We start from the raw sequence: 21,816 nt of genomic DNA on the forward strand, positions 1-21,816 counted from the left end.
TTTGGTGTAGGGTGGCCCTCAGAGGGCACTTTCAATTTACGCACACTCTTTGCTGTCAGGGCAAATGTCTATTGGGTCCCGCACCCTGACCAGATGCCATATATAGATGTGTGGATTGACATAGCCACAGGAAGACCAGGTTATGTTAAGAAAATTTTTTTCTTTTTCCTGAAGCTGGAAACGGGGAGGCAGTCAGACAGACTCCCGCATGCCCCCGACCGGGATCCATCCGGCACGCCCACCAGGGGGCGATGCTCTACCCATCTGGGGCATCGCTCTGTCGCGACCAGAGCCACTCTAGCGCCTGGGGCAGAGGCCAAGGAGTCATCCCCAGTGCCCGGGCCATCTTTTGCTCCAATGGAGCCTCAGCTGCGGGAGGGGAAGAGAAAGACAGAGAGGAAGGAGAGGGGGAGGGGTGGAGAAGCAGATGGGTGCCTCTCCTGTGTGCCCTGGCTGGGAATCGAACCCGGGACTTCTATACACCAGGCCGGCACTCTACCACTGAGCCAACTGGCCAGGGCCCAAGAAATTTTTTAAGAACTATATTAAGGGAGATAAAGCCCGGGCAGGAGGAAAAGCTGTCCTATTGGCAACCCCAAATGAAGGCAAAGGGAGGCTTCCCTCCCCAAAACAAGAAACTTTGAGAGAACAGCCACAGCCTGCCCACAGACTTTATCCAGTAATACCAGAAGATCCAGGAGCCGCTGAGTCCTTACTAGATCCCATCCCTCCTCCATATTCAGAGCAAGCTGAGGACCCGCCTAAAGCCGTGGGGCTACCCCCCACAGCAAACCCACAACCTGGACTGGCCCCCTCTTGGGAAAGCCCACCCCATACCTATACAGGGGCCAATTATGGTCATCCTAGTATGCCACCAGCTCCAAAGCCGGCACCTTTGCTTCCCCTCCAAGAAGCTGCAGGGGGGGGGCCCTAGGGGACCGGCTAGATTAATTTATGTCCCCTTCTAGATTAATTTATGTCCCCTTCTCTACTAGTGATTTATATAATTGGAAATATCAGAACCCCCCGTTTTCAGAGAAACCCCAGAGTCTAATTTCTCTCCTTGAAACCATTTTCCGTACTCATCGTCCTACTTAGGATGATTGTCAACAGGTTCTTTATACTCTCTTCACTTCTGAGGAAAGGGAAAGAATCTACCAAGAGGCTGCTAAAGCAGCATTAGGGGGTGGAGATCTACATAGCCTTGGTCGAAGGCAAGAATTAGAGGAAGTTCTCCCTTTGACCCCCCCCCCCTGACTGGGACCCCACCACTTCTAGAGGACAGGAGGCTTTATGCAAGTATCATGATTTCCTGCTCAGGGGTCTCCGGGCAGCAGCAAGGAAGCCAACTAATTTTAGTAAAGTCAGCGAAATCATCCAGGGAAAGGATGAATTTCCTTCAGCTTTCCTTGAAAGGCTTTTAGAAGCCTATAGAACATATACTCCATTAGACCCGGATGCCCCAGAGAACAGGAGGCTCATAAACGTAGCCTTTGTCTCCCAAGCGGCCCCAGACATTAGAAAGAAGTTACAAAAGTTAGAAGGATTTGAAGGAGAAAATAAAAGCAAGCTTTTAGAAGTTAGTCAGAAAGTTTATATGAACAGGGAGGATCCAGAGATACAAGGTGCGGAAAAGGTGGCAAAAATACTAGTTGCAGCCCAACAAAAGAAACCCGCTAAAAGAAAGCCACAAAGGAAAGGGCAGAATAGTAGACTGCCTCTAGACAAGAATCGATGTGCTTATTGCAAGGAGGCCGGGCATTGGAAAAATAAGTGTCCTAAGCTAAAGGAGAAGAAGGGACAGAAAGCTGAGGTCCTCTTCGAGGATCAAGACTGAGGGGGCTGGGGTTCCATACTGTTAGGCCCCCAGGAACCCATGGTAACACTGTCCATTGATGGGAAGCCCACCAATTTCCTTGTGGACATGGCGGCCACTTATTCGGTACTACAAGAAGCTACAGGACTACTCTCTTCAAAGAAGACCACCATTGTCAGAGCAATGGGAAAAGCTAAGTCATACCCATAGACGAAGGTAAGGATCACTGACCTTGGGAAGGGAACTATCTCTCATTCGTTCCTAGTAATGCCAGAGTGTCCTTATCCTCTCCTTGGAAGAGACCTCCTACACAAACTACATGCTACCATCTCCTTCCATGGGGAGGCAACTACATTAACTTTAGATCCAGCTTCAACCCTGTCCATATTAGTAACAGTACCCTTGTCAGAGGAATACTTGTTAATAGAGGAACTGTCCCAAGCAGTTCCCTCTAGCTTTTTAGAGGAATTACTCACAGAAGTACTGGGCATTTGGGAAGAAACAAATTCACCTGGACTAGCTAGGCATCAGCCTCCTGTCCACGTTCAACTAGCAAGCACGGCACTGCCCATATGAGTCTGGCAATACCCAATCCCACAGAAAGCTAAAAAAAGAATTTCAAAGCATATAAATAGACTCTTAAAAGTAGGCATTCTAAGGCCATGTCACTCTCCTTAGAATACTCCATTACTCCCTGTCAAAAAGCCAGGGACAGAGGACTATAGACCGGTCCAGGACCTCTGAGAAGTCAATCTCTGGGTTGAAACAATTCACCCAACGGTTCCGAACCCCTACACTCTTCTGAGTCTTCTACCTCCAGACCGCACTTACTATATGGTCCTCGACTTAAAAAATGCTTTTTTCTCCATCCCTTTAGCTGAAAGGAGTCAGCCTATTTTTACTTTTGAATAGATTGATCCAGAAGAGGGATTTTCTGGACAGCTAACGTGGACAAGATTGCCTCAGGGGTTTAAAAACTCCCCAACATTATTTGATGAGGCATTAAGCAAGGATTTACAACCTTTTCGAGAATCACATCCACAGGTTACACTACTCCAATATGTAGATGACCTTCTCCTCGCAGCAGACTCTGAGGAAACCTGCAAAGAAGCCACCAGAGACTTGCTCCACAACCTCGACCAGCTCGGGTATCGTGTCTCCAGCAAGAAGGCCCAAGTAAACGTTCGGACAGCCACGTATCTCAGGTATGACCTCAGAGAAGGTAAGAGGACTTTATCATCTAAAAGAATTCAGGCAATTCTTGATATCCTGACCTCTTCCACAAAAAAGACAAGTTCGAGAATTTCTAGGGGCTATTAGATATTGCAGACTATGGATATTAGGGTTTGCAGAATTAGCAAAACCCCTATATACAGCAACCGGGGATAAAAGTCCAGACCTTATATGGACAACAACTAAGGAAGCTGCTTTCCAAGCCCTGAAGGAAGCTTTGGTCTCAACCCCTGCTCTGGCACTTCCTGATTTGAATAAGCCATTCCAGTTAATTGTAGCTGAAAAACATGGGGTAGCAAAAGGAGTACTCACACAGACTCTTGGACCTCGGAAGTGGCCCGTTGTTTACCTATCCAAGCACCCAGACCCTGTAGCCACAGGATGGCCCACATGCATGAGAGCCATAGCTGCCACAGTGGCGCTAGTCAAAGAAGCTCAGAAGTTGACTCTCAGGCAGGACCTCCAAATACATAGAGGTCATACCACTGAAGCCCTTCTAAGGTCCCCACTGGGTCGATGGGTTTCTAACACTAGGTTAACTCAATACCAAGTACTCCTTTTGAACCCTCCTCATGTAACGTTCCCCAAGTCAGTAGCCCTCAACCCGGCAACCCTGCTGCCCGAGACAGAGGAACAGCCCGGCCCTGATCATGATTGCCTTGAACTTCTTGACACTATTTCCAGTCTCCGCCCAGATCTTCAGGACTTCCCATTGTTGAATACAGAAACTACTCTCTTCACTGATGGGAGTAGCTTCATCGACCAGGGGGTCCGAAGAGCTGGAGCAGCTATAACAACAGAGGATAAGGTAATATGGGCCCAGTCTCTTCTACAAGGAACTTCTGCCCAGAGGGCTGAACTTATTGCTCTCACTCAAGCCTTAAGTAGACAAAAGGGGAAACTGTCAACATCTACATGACAGCAGATATGCTTTTGCTACTGCACATATACATAGGGCTTTATATAAGGAGAGAGGTCTTCTTACTTCTGGAGAGAAAGAAATTAAAAATAAAGAAGAAATTTTAGCACTCCTCGAAGCCATTTGGCTACCAGCTAAAGTAGCTATTATACATTGTAAAGGACATCAAAAGGTGCCAGATCCAATAGCAAAAGGAAATAACCTAGTGGATGATACAGCAAAAGCAGTTGCTTTAAACCCCGGGGAACCAGTTACTATCCTTCCCTTACTTCCAGAAAGACTTTTACCTGAGAAGCCTCACTATTTAGAAAAAGAAATTCAATTAAGAAATAAATTACACTGCAGAGACTTACCTAGTGGATGGAAGCAGCCACCTGATCAGAGACTGTTTATACCTAAGGCTATAGGAACAACTTTAATTCAGGAAATACATTAAGGAACCCACCTGGGTATTAACAAGCTCACTTCCTTGCTACAAAGGCACTATTACATACCTGACTTAAGTAGTCTTGTAGAATCAGAATTATCCAGATACCTGGCATGTACAAAAGTAAACCCACACCAATGGAAGAATATACCTAAGGAAAGACAACGGGGACACTCTCCAGGTGAAATTTGGGAAGTAGACTTTACTGAAGTAAAGAAAGGAAGATATAGATACAAGTACATACTAGTCTTTATTGGTACTTATTCAGGATGGGTTGAAGCCTTCCCTACAAAGCATGAAACTGCTACCACTGTGCTCAAGTACCTCACCTCTGAGATTATCCCTCAATTTGGCCTTCCCTTTGCTCTGGGGTCAGACAATGGTCCAGCTTTCATTGCCTCAGTTTCTCAAAATTTAGCCAAGGCTCTAGGTATTAACTGGAAACTTCATTGCATATACAGGCCACAGAGTTCAGGACAAGTAGAGAGAATAAATAGAACCTAAAAGAAACTTTAACTAAATTAAGAGAGGAAATAAGTAATGATTGGGTAGGCCTCCTGCCCTTTGCCCTTCTCCATACTAGGTGTTCTCCTTACTATAAAGGCTTAACCCCTTTTGAAATTCTTTTCGGAAGACCTCCTCCTATCCTGCCCAAGTTAAGTTCAAGCATGTTAGCCCCCTTTGATAACTCACAGTTCCTTAAGTCCTTACAGGCCATCGAGGAAATGCAAGCAAAAGCCAACTCCCACACCCAAAGAATACCTAACCAGCACCTGCATTCCAGCGAGCCTCCCATCGAGCCTGAACAGTGGGTTTAGGTCAAGTGGCTCCATCTTGAGAACCTTCAGTCCATTTAGGAGGGACCTCACCTTGTTATCCTAGCTACTCCAACAGCAGTTAAGGTAGTGAACAGCAAGCATTGGATTCATCACAGCCAGGTAAAGTGAGCACATCCTGACCACATACCCACTAAGGACAAACAATAGAAGGTACAAAAGAACCCTATAGACCCCTTAAAGCTCCGGTTTACATCATCACTGAGGTAATCCTATTTACACTGACTTTCACTCAAGCAGGAACCCCTAGCCGCAGTGAATAGGTCCTCATTAGAACTCAAGATAGGTCTGTAATTGCCAGGAATCAAACTTGGGTTACTTCAGCTGTCACCTTGTTAGTAGATTTTTCTAAACTCTTTAATGAAAAATTTTGTGACTCACCGGCGGCTTGGAGGCACTCTGATTCAGCAAGGAGCCCCCTCCTAGATGACTGGCCTAGTTCATATACCATAGGTAGCAAATGCTCTCCTCACATTAAAAATAGAGCCTTATGGTATACTCCTCATTATGCTTGTCCTGAACCCCATTCTGGGCAGCGCCGTATTTGTGTGTCTTTCACTGATTATTATTGTAAAAAGTAGGGTTGTGAGACTCTTGTTAGTGAATTCCAGTAGAGTCCTCCTAAACAAGACCCAGACATAAATCTTCTCAGATTAGGAATGAGGCCAGGGGGAAAAAGACCAAATAATAGATAGGATGAAAATTGTGCTAAAGATAACTGTAACCCCACCATCATTACTATTAAGAAACCCCAAGACCCAAGTTAGAATGCAGGGAAGATGTGGGGCCTAAGATTATATGTCACGGGCTCAGATTCAGGAACCTTCTTCACCATCAAGAAGTTACCCCCCCCGAGGCTCGCAAGCCTCTCTTGAGGGGATTAACTCATACCTTACCTAAAGCCTTTAAGCCCCCTAAGGCCAACTCACCTAAAGTAGAATTAAATCCCAATTTTACTGCTTCACATAGTTCGGAAACTGTATCACTCACTAAAGCTACCCTTATAGCTAACACCTTAGCACCTCCTGACCCCACATTAGAACAGAGTTCTTCTATCTTCACACTTCTAGACTCTGTTTTTCCAGTCCTAAATAGCTCCCAACCCGAAGCTACTAAGAGTTGTTAGCTCTGCCTAGCTCCTCAACCTCTCTACTATATTAGATTAGGAGCTAATGTTTCTTTTCAGAATGTCACTGTAAATGATTCAGACTCCCTTGTTGAGTGCGAACAGGAAGGATGCATCTCTCTGGCTGGATTCCAAGGAAAAGGACATTGCTTCACCTTAGGAGAACTGACGGACCCCACCACCATTAGATATCAGAACTCTTGTCTCTTCATGTCTCACATCAGTCCACCAGCAGCTGGAAGACCATGGGTACTAAAAGCACCAGAAGGAACTTAGGTTTCTTGTTTATCTCGAGTCAGCAAATGTATCTTACCTAGCACCTCTGATAATTTTTGTATATCTACCTATATTGTACCTCAGGTTTAACTATACAGGGGAAACTCTGAATTCCTTCTCCAACCCGACATCAGATACAGAGCTAAGAGAGCTGTACCCCTACTTTTACCTATCATAGCAACCTTAGGGATCACTGGAGCCATAGCTACAGGACCATCTGCTCACATCACTCTAGAAACTAGAATTAAACAATTATCTTCAACCTTTTCAAAGGATATATCTATTTTACAAATTCAAATGTCATACCTTGAACATACTGTAGATTCTTTAGCAGAGGCAGCTCTTCAAAACAGGAGAGAGCTAAATTTACTCTTCTTAAAACAAGGAGGATTATGTACTACTCTAAGAGAAGCTTGTTGCTTTTATGCTAACCATTCAGGAATAATTAGAGAAAGTACCCAAGTTTTAAGGAAAAGGCTCCAAGATAGGGAAAAGGAATTACAACAAGACAATAACTGGTATCAAAATCTTTTTAATTGGTCCCCTTGGCTAACAACCCTACTTACTGCATTAGCTGGGCCAGTTTTAATACTGCTACTTGTCCTCACCTGTAGACCAATCATTGTCAATCATTTAGTAGCATTTGTTTGAGAAAAAATAGATACTGTAAGAATTATGGTTTTAGCTCAGCCCTACCAGATTATATCCAGTTCGGATGAGCAATACCAAAGTTCAATAGTTTGAACTAGTAAGAAGAAAAGAGGGGAATGTGACATCTTAGGACAAGCAGTGTAGGCCACCAGCCATGAAAACTGAGTACATCCAGTATATGGCTGGAGGCAAAAGATAAACAACCGTTAGAAATGTAGCAATATTTTCCACAGAACTCTATGTACCCAGCATCCAGGAAGCCCTACCCTAGAGACTTAGCCAAGAATGAGGTCAGCTAATCGCACCTCTTCCACCCTTGTAAACACTGCTTGCTTGCTCAACCTAGATGGCCACCCTATAAAAAGGAGCCATCTTAGAGGCTCGGTACTGCAGTGTTCCCTTGCGTGGATTGCCTGCAGTCCCTGCACAGGTTTGCAATAAAACTTATAAAATTCACTTTAGGTTTACTGTGATCTGTCTCCTGGGATATAACAGCTACAGCATGAGCCAGAACTGGCTTTAATAGCCCAACTGTATTTTGCACATGGTAGCTCCTAGGACCACAAGTAGTCAGGGGGTGAGTGTATTTGTCCAACCAAGACTCAGGTCATAGCACACATCATCTTTTTGGGTTTCCAAGAGATAAAACTTCTTCCATTTTTGTAGAGTTATAAGCCATACACAAAAATATAAGAGTTCATAGGGTCTCTGGAAAATTCTATATTGCCTTCCTGAGTCTCCATGTATACAGTCACTTGGATCTATAATTAATCTTCCCAAGTGAGTTAGCATGATGTACCCATAGCTCTGAGATCCCTGAGGGGCCAGTGGAAACAAGGTTCCGGTGGGCCTTACTGGGAGCTGCTCGGAGAGCTCACCCTGAGAGTGTCCCTTGCAGCCAAAGGCCTGGTTCAAGTTTATCCAGATCAAGAAATCCTGATTCTGTATAGTTCTGTGGGGACTGTTTCTCTTGATTTAATTAATAGTTTGTTCGTGTAATTCTCCTCAGAAAGGGCTATTAGCATATCAAAAGGATGGTAAAAGTATCTTTGGTAATAATAAACACAATCTAGTTTATCATTTTTCAATTTCAAGGAATACCACTTAGATGCACTGACCTTTCCCAACGAGGTGCCCCATTTAAGCCAGCAGTTAACCAAGTGGAAAAAGTGAACACAGGCCCAATCTGTGAACTAGCTGATGGCGAATGCCAACATCATTTCTATAGAGACAGGTATTTTGTTAAAATTTTTCCAAATCCAAAAAACGCCAGAGGCACATATACAATGTTTCCTTCCTCCGTCCTCCCACTGGAAAGCTTTTGTGCAGAGCCTGCATAGCACTTTTTTTTTTGCATCTCCAGGGAGCACTTTGTAAAAACGTTTTTAGAACATTAATTTTTATAACACCTTAGGAAAAGAAAGTGGGTTATTTACATAAAATTAAAGATTCCTGTACAGCCCATTTCTGTCCCACCTCCCGGGGAAGGGAGAGGGAGAACAGCAAATCTGGGAAATGTAGGAGCCACCTGACGTTGGATTCAAGACAGAAATGCCACAGAAGGCGGAAGGCGGAAGGAGAAGGTGGAAGGGGGAGGCAGAAGGTGGAGAGCCAGTGTTAGACCATGCCCCTCAGAGGCTCAGGATACCCCAAAGTGCAGGTGAAACCAAGCAGCCAGTGACCTTGTGATGTACCCTTCTGGGTGAAGCTGGGAAAGGTCCTTTCTGTGTAGCCAGCACAGGGGTGGGCAAAAGCAGATTTACTGTTGTGAGAATGCAAAACACAGAGTTTATTCTTGTATTATTATTCATTTTTGTATTTATTTTTATTATAACTATAAACATACTGTATACTGAGTAAAATTTATCCAGTCCTTCCAGAGAAACAATGACAATTAAGACCTGTGGAGTAGTTTCAAAGACTAAAATTTCATTCCTTTAGCTAAAAAAAAAAAGAAGAAGAAGTACTTTAGTTATGTACATAACACATCCAGCCACATTTTCTTAGACAAAAGATATTGGACATCCTTTTATGGTCATCAGTTGGCATGAAAGCCTGGTTTTGTTATGTGGAAACTGGAGAAGCAAGTTCAGAAACTAACAAAACTATGGATCAGATGACTAGAATGACTTTCATCATAGGAGAGGTAAGTGCATACCCTTGACCTCCCCAGCATCTGTTCCCATTTCTCCGTGCCTCTCAGCACTCTGGCTTTGCCTGGCTTTGCCCTCTTTGCCAGGAAGCCCATGTGCCACAGAGGAATCTAATTCAAACCCAGCTTTCACCTGCACTCACTCCAGGGAAGGCATTATCTGACCAGGGTGATCTCAACCTCTTCCCCTGGGTGGTCCAGAAATGATCATGTGATGCTTCAGGCCAAGAAGCCAATAGGAAAGGTTTTCTGGGAGCCTTTGGGAAAATTCCTTGTTCTTCAGAGCCTACCGTGGGAAGAATCTCTCTGGACATGGCTGTTCCTGAATAGAAGGCTAGCTTCTACGTGTGTCCTGCTACCAGGCTGACAAAGAGGCTTCCAATGGGCAGAGGGCATAGCTAAGAGAACTTCAGGGAAATGGAGTCATAAAGAGCTGTCTAGGCCCTGGCCGGTTGGCTCAGCGGTAGAGCGTCGGCCTGGCGTGCGGGGGACCCGGGTTCGATTCCCGGCCAGGGCACATAGGAGAAGCGCCCATTTGCTTCTCCACACCCCCCTTCCTCTCTGTCTCTCTCTTCCCCTCCCGCAGCCAAGGCTCCATTGGAGCAAAGATGGCCCGGGCGCTGGGGTGGCTCCTTGGCCTCTGCCCCAGGCGCTAGAGTGGCTCTGGTCGCGGCAAAGCGACGCCCCGGAGGGGCAGAGCATCGCCCCCTGGTGGGCAGAGCGTCGCCCCTGGTGGGCGTGCCGGGTGGATCCCGGTTGGGCGCATGTGGGAGTCTGTCTGACTGTCTCTCCCTGTTTCCAGCTTCAGAAAAAGAAAAAAAAAAAAAGAGCTGTCTACCGCAAAGCTTCAAGTACATCTGGACTTGGGTTTTCTGAGCACTACTTGATCTCATTTTACAAACCAGCTTCCATTTTCTGTTGTTTACAAATTAAGAAACCTGAAATAATACAAGTTGTTAAAAACTAAAGTCTGTTACATAAAACTAATGGCAAAGACAAAGCATTTTGCTTTCATAAAGAAAGAGTGTAATGTTGACTAATGGATAAAAAGAAGAGAACTGCATCATAATGTAACCAAGATGGTGTCCTCTACAGAGCAAATGACTAGATTATGAAATAATTTAGCACTGAACCTAAAGCATTGTCCTCACTCAGAAGAGTTTGATTCTGACTAGGTAAAATGATCTAAAGTTGAAAAACATTTCTACTATGGCCCTACTCAACCTTAGCATAGAACCTATTGAAGAGAATGTAGATATAATCTAGTGTAGCATTTAAAATGATATTCAAGGTATCCTAGTCAAGAGAGAAGAGACTATTCTAAAGGCTCTGACAATAATAATACAGTTTCCAATGGAAGTACATGGCTGGAAGAGGAACAATCAAATTTGCGGAAGCCAAAGCCAGTTTCATACATAAATAAAAATGGAAGGTTTCAAAGTACTGAGAGTTGGGGTTGGGGGTGCGGTGGGGTGGGTATGGAAGGCTTTAACTAGAGAAAACTAGTTAAACTAGAGAAAAATGGGAGACTTTATGAAATTTGGAAAGTTTCCTCCCTGAAATCCCTGATGTTTGTTACTGTTAATTCAGGAATAAAGATAGTCTCTTAACAACAAGAGGTAAAAGACCTCAAATGTAAATTTTCATGAGAGCACTATATGTGGGACTAAAAAGTTGGCTGCTCTAAGGTGGACCTTAGTTTATTTTCTGTTCCACTAGCTCTCTAATATATAAGCTTTGTGAGACCAGGGATATTTTTGTTTTTTTCATTGCTTTATCCCCAGTAAAGGGATAAAATGGGGCCTAACCCATAGTACGTGCAAAATAAACAGTTATGAGTAAATGAATGACAAATGGCTGACTCCCTAGCTAGAGCAAACTTTATAAGAGGAAAAATCTTCTTTGAGGGTACTATATGCTGAAAGAGAAAAGGGGGGCCATGCACAAGCAAAAGGGGCATAAAAAGGGACAAAGATGTAAAAGGCAATTTCTTTCCTTACTTCAGTTCATCTAGAACAGTCCCTGAATGAGTTCTCATACTAGGTCCATGTCGCAGAGTTGGAAGACTCTGAAATCCTAAGGATAGGGAGTCACAGACAGTATTTGAACCAAGTAGCCGAACCACTTTGTGCCTGCACTCTCTACGGGCCTATCTTTATCTTACTCTCCAACTGTTGCTTCCCCAAAACCCTCCCCAGACTCCAGGTGTGGATTTTTCATGAAGTTGATGAGGTTAGGCTTTCATACCCCTCAGTTTGCTAGGAGGAGCCCTAGCAATGCATTCACTTGTCATATGTTTTTGCAAAATTTCTAAGTCAGATATTTTAGTTACAATAGATCAGACTCTGGTCTTTACTCCAATTTGCCCTCAAATCAGGTGGTATCAGATGGCTGCCAGTATTTGGGGAGCCAGCTAAGGCAAGTAGAACTGGAAACACATCAGTTTGAATGTAGTGGGATGTGTTTATGTGATTCCCAGTCACCTGTATGTATAATTATTTCTAGCCATTCTGTAGTAGAAGTGTCCTTCAGGAATATTCCTACAGCCTATTGTGGAAACACATCTGATGTCATAACATGATGTAGCAGATCTAAATGTACCACAATATGAATGTATTCTATGTCCTTAGTGGAAAGAAAGAACGGTTTGGAATGGAACCACAGCTAGTCAGTAGAAAATCCCTTCCAACTGATTGTAAACAAAGAATTCAATTTTTATTGCTGCCTTGTCAAAACGAAGCACTCTCCCATCAGAAATACACATGAAGATACAGAGTGTACTTTTATGTGTTTGTGCCATAAATTACATTTTTAATATATTTGCAAATGAAGTCAAGAGAAATTATTCTGACATCTAGAAGTGAATTGTACCCCATGACATGCGATCATTCCAAAAGTAGTAAATCATTAAAGGGAAGAGATCAACTGCTCATAGAAATACTAAATAAACTCTTAAATTATTTAATGAAGAAGAGTGAACATATTTGAAAAATATTTAAATGCCTTTATAATTTGGCAAGAACAGTCATATTGACAAAGATATATAAGTCCTAATATACCACTACTATAAGGACTTTGACAACAAATTAACAGCACCATCAATTCAAACATATTTAAAATTAGATGCTAAACAACAACAAAACAAACTCAAAATGCTCTGAAATGTTATGACTCATGACAAAAATTTGGTTGAAGTTTCAAAAAAATTGTCTATAATCCTAAAAATTTATGTGATGGTACAAATAATGAGTTGTGAAGCACACAGAAACCTCTCTAAATTATTCATAAAAAACAAATTTGATCAACCATGCCCTAGGAAAGACCAATTTATCTTTATACTCTCTAGATAGAACATATTACAAAATCAGATGAAGAGCTAATCCAAGAGTATGGAGCCAAAACAATAGAAAGAAAATATTGTACAGGGTTATCCAACAGTTAAGTATTCTGGATTTTGCAATGCTGGTGGCATTTAAATATTTTTAAAATATAATTTATAGCAATTTATTTTTTCTAAACATTCACTCTCAACTTTATTTTTATACTAGTAATCTTATCTTCTTTTTCTTTAAAAAAAATCTTTTAAATTATATAATCTTCAAATCCGTAAAGCAATAATTTATTACGAGGAGGAGATCTTAGATACACTGCTGCTTTTATTCATTGTAACTTGGGGGGCATTATTCAGATATTAAAATATACCACATATACACAAATTAATGAAAAATGTATAAAATGAGTGAAATGAACTAAAATGGATTTTTTCATATTATCAATTTTTCATCAATAACACAGCAGCCCTGATGTATCTTTGTATTTTGTTGGTGGGATAGTATATATATGTGCTGGTAATGGAAAGACATTAATAGGGTTCTGGCATTCAGAGGCCCCCTTAGGGTTTATAAAGTGAAAAAAAAAAGTGAAGATCTCTGCCCTAAGCAATCATGTCTAGAGAAATGAGAAAAAAATTACTTTGGACTTGGAATATCTTGGATTTTAAATCCCAGTCCCTCTACTTACATAGTCGTGTGAGCCATGGGAGGCTTGATTTTTATATTTGTGAAAATAAACAGAATATGAAGTGTCTTTTAGAGATTTTGTGAGAATTAAATGCTACTACTGAAATTAAACGAAGCTATAAGAATTAAATGAATAAGGCTGTTCAAAAGAGTAAATGCACTCAGTACTAGATGTTCTGCAAATGTTACACTCCTTTTGAAGTACATATGGCAGGGGTGTCAACTTTTGCAAAGAATGTAAATTTGTTCTGGTCATAAATGTCAGTGCATTTTCTGACAATGCGAATGAATCTGTACCGACTCTGTGGATTAAGTTTCACCATTTTGCCGTATCCTGAAGCCAATACTACCAAATAGGGTAGTAACATGTACAGACAATGTATGAAAAAAGAAATAAGTACGTGTGATAACATGGCAAGAATTGTTTAATGTACCTGGTCATCAAACACAATGTAAACAATCTGGTAACATTTCATCTCTTGTGTTGGCAAAGATTAAGAAGAATGAGAATGTGGCCCTGGCCAGCTGGCTCAGTGGATAGAGCGTCAGCCCAGTGTGTTCAATTTCCAGTTTGGTCACACAGGAGAAGCGACCATCAGCTTCTCTTCCCCTTCCTCTTCCACTTCTCTCTCTCTTCCCCTCTTGCAGCCAGTGGCTTGGTTGGTTAGAACATTGGCCTCAGGCACTAAGGATAGCTCAGTTGCAAGCACAGCCCCAGAGGAGCAAAGCATCAGCCCCAGACAGTGTTGCCAGTGGATACTGGTTGGAGCATATGCGGGAGTCTCTCTATCTTCCCTCCTCTCACTTGGAAAAACAAAGAAAGAATGAGAATGTTTGCCTACAGGTGGCAAAGGTGTGAAGAGAGGGGCAATCTTATAGTATTGGATGGGTGGAGTTCAAATTGCTACAACTATTTGTAGGTCAATTTAAAAGTAGGCCCCCACCAAAAACAAACAAAAACAACACTTTAAAAATATTTATCCTGCCTGACCAGGTGGTGGCGCAGTGGATAGAGCGTCGGAGTGGGATGCGGAAGGATCCGGGTTCGAGACCCCAAGGTCGCCAGCTTGAGTGCGGGCTCATCTGGTTTGAGCAAAAAGCTCACTGGCTTGGACCCAAGGGGTTACTCAGTCTGCTGAAGGCCCACGGTCAAGACACATATGAGAAAGCAATCAATGAACAACTAAGAAGTCCCAACGCGCAACGAAAAACTAATGATTGATGCTTCTCATCTCTCTCCGTTCCTGTCTCTCTGTCCCTGTCTATCTCTGCCTTTAAAAATATATATATATATTTACCCTGCATTTAAAGCTAAACAGATGCCACTTTATGACCTAGTATGTCCACTTCTTATTTACATTTGAAAATGCTTGCATATGTTCTCCAAATGATGTACAAGAATGTTTATAGCAACTTTATTTATAATAGCCTAAGTGTCCATCAGAGTAAAATGATTCATAAATTGTAGTATTTGAAAAAAAAAATAGAATACTATATAGCAAAAAAAAAAAAAAAAAAAAAGAAAAAAAAGAAAGTAAGAAAGAAAGAAAGAAAGAAGAATGAATTACTGCTACAGCATGGATGAATCTCACAGACATTATGTTAAATAAAAGAAGCCAGAAAAAATTACACACACTGTTATTCCATTTATGTGAAGTTCAAGAACATCAGGTAGGTACTGACTAGAAAGGGGTATGGAAGAACATTCTGGAGGGATGCACATGTCTAATACATTGATCTGGTGGTGGTGGTTACACATGTGTGTGTGTGAGTGTGTGTGTGTGTGTGTGTGTATTTAAACTAACTGTACACTCAGGATTTATTCACTTGAGGTATATATGCTATATTTCAATTTAAAAGTTTTAAGAAAATATACTCTTTGGCTTAGCAATTATGTTTTCATCTGAAAGGAAAAATCAGAGGTGCACAGAAAAAATTTTACACATAAGACCCATTGCAGCAGGTTATTTATTTTTTTTCCATTTTTCCGAAGCTGGAAACGGGGAGGCAGTAAGACAGACTCCCGCATGCGCCCGACCAGGATCCACCCGGCATGCCCACCAGGGGGCAATGTTCTGCCCCTCCCAGGCGTCGCTCTGTTGCATCCAGAGCCATTCTAGCGCCTGAGGCAGAGGCCACAGAGCCATCCCCAGCGCCCGGGCCATCTTTGCTCCGATGGAGCCTCGGCTGCGGGAGGAGAAGAGAGAGACAGAGAGGTAGGAGAGGGGGAGGGGTGGAGAAGCAGATGGGCGCTTCTCCTGTGTGCCCTGGCCGGGAATCGAACCCGGGACTCCTGCATGCCAGGCTGACGCTCTACCGCTGAGCCAACAGGCCAGGGTGCTGCAGGTTATTTATAGTAGCAGAAATCTGGGAATAAATCACTTCAATAAATAAGTAAGTGATTAAACAGTAGTATGCTATGGAGTCATTAAACAAGATGACATAGAAGAATAATTAAAAACATGGAAAATTTTTCATAATACATTGTTTAAAAAAGGCAGGTTAGTCAAATGGTATTTAAATTTTAACTCTCTTTGTTTCAGAAAATTATTAGCCATTACATGACTCTGAGACCCTTGCTAAGACTGTTAGAACTAATTGAACTGTTCTGTTCACCTTGGTTACCTGCTGACCCATTAGCACTTGTTCTTCAAAGGGTAATAATAGATTACTACTGGAGATGCAATAACAAACTTATCAGTCCTCTGAAAGGCCATGCGGACAACTCTGGCTGAGGAGGGACTTTTGTTCTGAGAGCCAGATCTCGGGATTCTTTGGCAGATACATCCAATTCCTATGAGCACAGTCCTGAGTGTCCCCCAGAGCAGCTTGGGGCCCAGGCTCTGCACATTCCCAGACCTGTAAGCATAGTGGACAGTTAGAGGGCAGCTGATTTCCCTCTTTGTCTCGTTTTCTTCCTCCCACGTGCTCCAGAGGTGCATTGCAGTTGGGTTGCAGTTCCATTGTGCCCCTCCCCATCCGCTTTCCCTTCCTCCTGCTTTCCTGGCTTTGTGTCTGTTCCTACTCTGTTCTAAAATGTTCATTTCCAGAGCTGCTTCTGTGGCTCCCTCTCCCCCACCAATCCGCTCCACCTCGTCTCCTCTCTTCCCTCCTCCCTCCCTTTTGCTCTCTTCCTTTGCTTCTCTCTTGAGACAGGTCTAGTGGCCTGGTTGCCATCTGCTACCTTTTTTTTTATGAGATTGAGATCAGATGGCATCTAATCGATCGTCATGGTCTCCATGGTTACCAGGGTGACAGAGCACTTGGGAGAGACACATTCTCTAGCCTGGGGCTGTCAGACTATCCCTGAGAGGAGGAAAGAAAATACAACCTCTTCCATCATATTTACACATTTCTATCTTTCTCAAATGCAGCACAACACAGACACTGTTTATGTTTTACATGGCCACCTGAGGCTTGAGGACAGGGAATGCTGACTTTTCCAATCCAAAATAAAAGGACAGACATAACGTACAGCCTCAGAATCTCTCTTCCTACCTCCATCTCCCATACACACAGACCATCATCTTTTAATATTTAGACATTAATTTAGGAATTTGCTATTTTTCTAATAAATCACAGAGCAGTTCTAAAACTGATAATGGACACCAACGTGCTTCAGAAAAAGAAGTGGTCCCTCATGAAACCCCCAACACTTTGATCTATAGTTAGGATCAGTGCTAACGTTAGTCATGACTTGATTCTTTGGCCAAGAATTATTTGTAGTACAGGATTGATTTTTCCCCGAAGAATAGTCAGAGATGATGAGTTGTAAACAAAGCCTTCCTAATGCAGAAAAGTGCTGGGGCATGGCTGGTCTATGAGGCCTTACTGCCCAGGGGCTGGCAAATCTGGGCCTTATTCTTAAAGAACATGGCAGCCCAGGTCAGGTTGAAAGAGACAAGAGAAATGGAACAAAGGCTAGATTTTTGGAGAAACTCAGAGAAAAGGAAACAACCAATCATCGTATCATTAAATAATGTGAAAACTGCAAGTGAAATATTGTCATTGACTTATTCACATGCCTTTAAAGTTAGGTAAAGATGACTTGAGGCTTTAGGCTGCTTTATTTTCTCTCCTGGTAGTATTTTATGCTTCATAACACTTACTAGAATTCTGTTCTTTTTTTATCTTTGTCAGAGAAAACCAAGCTTAAAATGAGGGCACAGGTATAAGGCCTATAGCTAATTAGTTTTCATTTAAAGAAAAAAAAAGTCATCCTAACCAGTGGGCAAAATTTCCTTTCTTCTTTCCTTCCTTTGTCTAGATGTCCCTTCAGACCTCCATCTCCTGAACAGTATCTTAGTAAGATTCAGATATATTCATCTGCAGTGCCTTTGGCTGTTAAGCAAATATCAGTGATATTTGAAATAGAAATTATGCCGTCAATTGGAGAAGAGACTTTACTATAAAGAGAAAATAATTCCTCATGTACAGGAACCTTCTTACTTACTTTGAACCTCTACATCTGTGCTAATGCCTGCCTCTTCTTCCCTCATTGTGATTCTTACCCCAGATCCCCTCCTAACTGGTGGTGATCTCCATAGCATGCCTTGGGGAGCTGCTTTACTACTCAGAGAAGCTCCCTGACCACCACTCTTCCCCAATGTGCCCATCACACAGAGATCTGAACGCCTAATATTCTTTTGGTCTACATTTCTCAATCAGGACTTAGCCTTGCACCTTACACCCCAGACGATGTCTTTGCTATGTATCTCTGTTACCTCTCCTTTCCATTGTCAGTGTCAGAGGGGAGAGACTGTGTCCTCTACTTTTGAGCACTTCCCTTCCTTTCTATCTAGCCTAAAGGCGTGATGAAGATCATAGCAGCCTATCACGTGGACAGTCGCTGGCCTCCCTTGGTTCTTGGCGTTCCTTGGCCTATAGTGGTTTTACTGTGTGTCAGCCAGGAAGCCTTCCTTCCCTCCCTGTGGCCACACTCGGGTACACAAGAGAACTTCTCAGAGAAGATGGGCAACCCCTTGGAATGAGATGAGTCGTTTGTTCCCATCAGGACAACTGCTGCAGCATGGTGTCAGCTCACTCCTGCCTTGGTAAATTGAGTTTGTCAGTGCTTAGCCACACAGCTGAGTGAAATGTTGTGCAATGCAGCCTGTCTCCTGGGAGGCAGAACCAGCATAAACCACATCCTAATGGGATCTAGAAACAAAGAAGCGTGAATGAAGTGCTAATTGCATTCATAAAGACATTAACAAAGGAATTAAAATGGCAGAAGCTGCCGCCCCCCACTCAAGAGTCACAGAAAAACATATTACCCCAACAAATGTTTCACAATAATTGGCAAAGTATATTGCTTGCTCACTATAGAGATAACTCTCAATAAATACTAACTTTCCAAGAACATTTTTGTCTGTTACCTTGAGTATACTAGCCAACAGTATACTCTCCTTTTTGTGGGTATGATTTAAGTTTCTAGAGAATCCAGAGGTGTTTTCAATGCTGCTTCATTAACCATAAGGATGTCTGTTAACAGTTTGAACCTAATCAATCCTACAGTTCTTATTAGAGCAAAATGTTCATTATCTGAAGGCTTTTTTTTTTTTTGCCTTTTGAAGTAAAATTACAAGACTGAGGTTCTTCGTTTTATAGTCCTTCTTGAATATTCTTGAGATGATCTGCAATGTGGTAACCTAGGCTCCCTCCCACCCGTTGGCTGGGCCCCCAGCTGCTGACAGCGGGCTAAGCTGGCTAAAGGTCAGAAGCTGCTTTTGACTGAAGACGGATCACATTGATGAATATTGCGCCCACTTAATGAAGTCAAGGCCACGGATTGGGGGTCCTTTTATGGTTCTTCTCATTTCACTCAATTTCACCTTCACAGACTACACCACTAATCCAGCCAATCATTTTGAATAAACATGCAACTGGTGACTAGGGGACCAGATAAAAGCAAATGAGCCTCATCTAGAAAACAGCGACGGAAAACCACTGTCAATAATGACATTGGAAGTATATATAAAGTGTTTTCACATAGACTGTCTCATGTAACACATGCAGCAACTCCTTGAGACCTACAGAGCAGACATTCCGACCCTCATTGTGCAGATAAGAAAACAAAAACTCATAGAAATGATAAAGTCCTGAGACTAGAATTCAGGTGTGTTTTGTTTTGTTTTGTTTTTTTGTTTATTCATTTTTTAGAGAGGAGAGGGAGAGACAGAGAGAAAGAGAGAGGAGAGACAGAGAGAGAGAAGGGGGGAGGAGCTAGAAGCATCAACTCCCATATGTGCCTTGACCAGGCAAGCCCAGGGTTTCAAACCGGCGACCTCAGCATTCCAGGTCGATGCTTTATCCAGTGAGCCACCACAGGTCAGGCTTGTTTTGTTTTTTTGACCATCTGACTGTTCTTTCTACCGCAGTAGTCTAGCTCTCTGGAGATCTCATTTGATTCTCACAAGAATCCTGTGAAGTCAGGCAGGCTGTATAAACAAGTGGGTCGATTTGCCAGGCGCCGCATTAATGCAATCAGAGGCACAGGTGTCCTTAAGCCCACGCCTCAAATTTGGCTGAACCCCCCTTACCTAAACAGCTCTATTTTTTACCTGAATCAACCATATTCATAAATCACTTCAATGGGTGGTAGATTTAAAAGTGACAAAATGCTAGTTTGCTGTATGTGTCATGACGTGATCTGTATGTGACATGGCAGTCAGAAGAAGGGGGCTCAGAAGTGCAGTCAACACCTCAGGGGAGCTCATTTTCTAGCTATCAGAATTAGACCCATTGAATCTCTGGTCACTTCTAATTCTCTCACAGATATTGGGGCATTTTCTCCCAAACTTGACCTGTACACTTAATTTTAGAATACCAATAAGCATAAAATAAAAATTTGGGAATTAATGCTTTGCATTATTATGCTTAGTTGCATATACAGGGTTGAGCAAAAGTAGGTTTACAGTTGTTCAGATGGAAAATAATTCAATTATCGATACATAATAATTCAAGGATAAACTCTATGTCTTATGTACTCACAACTGTAAACTTAACTTTTGCCCCACTCTTTATATTACTGTTCACACAAGAGCTGATTGTCTTTTTCCCATTAGAACACATCAACTTGGTTCCATAATTTTCAAGTAATGACAAAATTAGCTTCACTGTGGGCATGTCATTACCTCATTTAGGATCTGATCCAAACAACACTTGCAATTAATTATCTAGAGTTTATTCATATTACTACTTGCATTTACTTTATATTTTTATAGTTTTTTGTCCTGGTTAAGGGGTCCTACTATACCTTATTTTGCTAAGATGGAAGACAGTGCATTGTAGTCTTACTCGTCTATGGCTAAGAATGGAGGGGGATAAAAGTGAGCAGTTAGGTAGTTACATAATTAGTTTAGACAATTGAGGTTAAAGCCTTACTTTTTCTTTATTTTTTTATTTAGAAATTAAATTTAATGGGGTGACATTGATCAATAAGAGTACATAGGTTTCAGGTGAACATTTTGCCTTACTGTTTCATCAGTAGCAGAAAGATGGAATATTTTTTCTTGAAATTTCCTGAATCAAAATGCGTCACTTTTAATCGGCTACAAATGTTGACTGAGAACGTGAGGAAGTCTAAAACTATAAATATATCTATTGATATTTAAAACACCTAGTTAATGATCTGGTAAAACATCTAGTTTTTTAAAATTATTTTTAAAAATTGTTTGGGGTACCAAGGAGACACAGCCAGAAATGCCACTTGAGGGGGAAGAATGGGTGTGTGTGTGTAGGGGGTGAGTTTCAGACATTTTTTTTTCTGTTTATGTCAAAATTAAGAGAATTAGTTCATGCTCCTAAATCAAAATTGTGACATTATCCCGGGGAGATTATTTATTAATTTCCATTGGTGGAAATCCAAATGGACCTAGTCATTTTATAGGGCAGTACTATCCATTATGGTAGCCACTAGCCAAATGTGGCTATTTAAATTAAAAATAATTAAAAATTTAAAATTCAGTTCCATGTTCTCAGTGCTTACTAGCTATATGGATGAGTGGCTAATGTACTAGACAGTGCAGATTTGCAGAACATTTTTGTCGCTGCAGAAAGTTCTATTGTACAGAGCTGTTCCAGGGCAAAAGCTTGGAATTCACCCAGGCCACAGAAATATATCCATATCCAATCACATAGTTATTTGTTAAACACTTAATGTAGTTTCAGTGATAGTAATTTGTGGGACCAAGCTGCTGGGACCTGGGCATCAAGGAGGGGTGGCCTGCAGCTTTCTTTCTCAGGCTGCAAACTGGCCTTGTGTGTCACAGAAGAAGATGAGCCATGTCCCTGGAGAAAGGGCAGGTGCGAATGAGCCATTTCCATTTTCCACTTCTGCAGCTCCCAGAACCTCACCTC

This window comes from Saccopteryx leptura, chromosome 3 (genome assembly GCF_036850995.1).
Source record: "Saccopteryx leptura isolate mSacLep1 chromosome 3, mSacLep1_pri_phased_curated, whole genome shotgun sequence".
Lineage (NCBI taxonomy): Eukaryota > Metazoa > Chordata > Mammalia > Chiroptera > Emballonuridae > Saccopteryx > Saccopteryx leptura.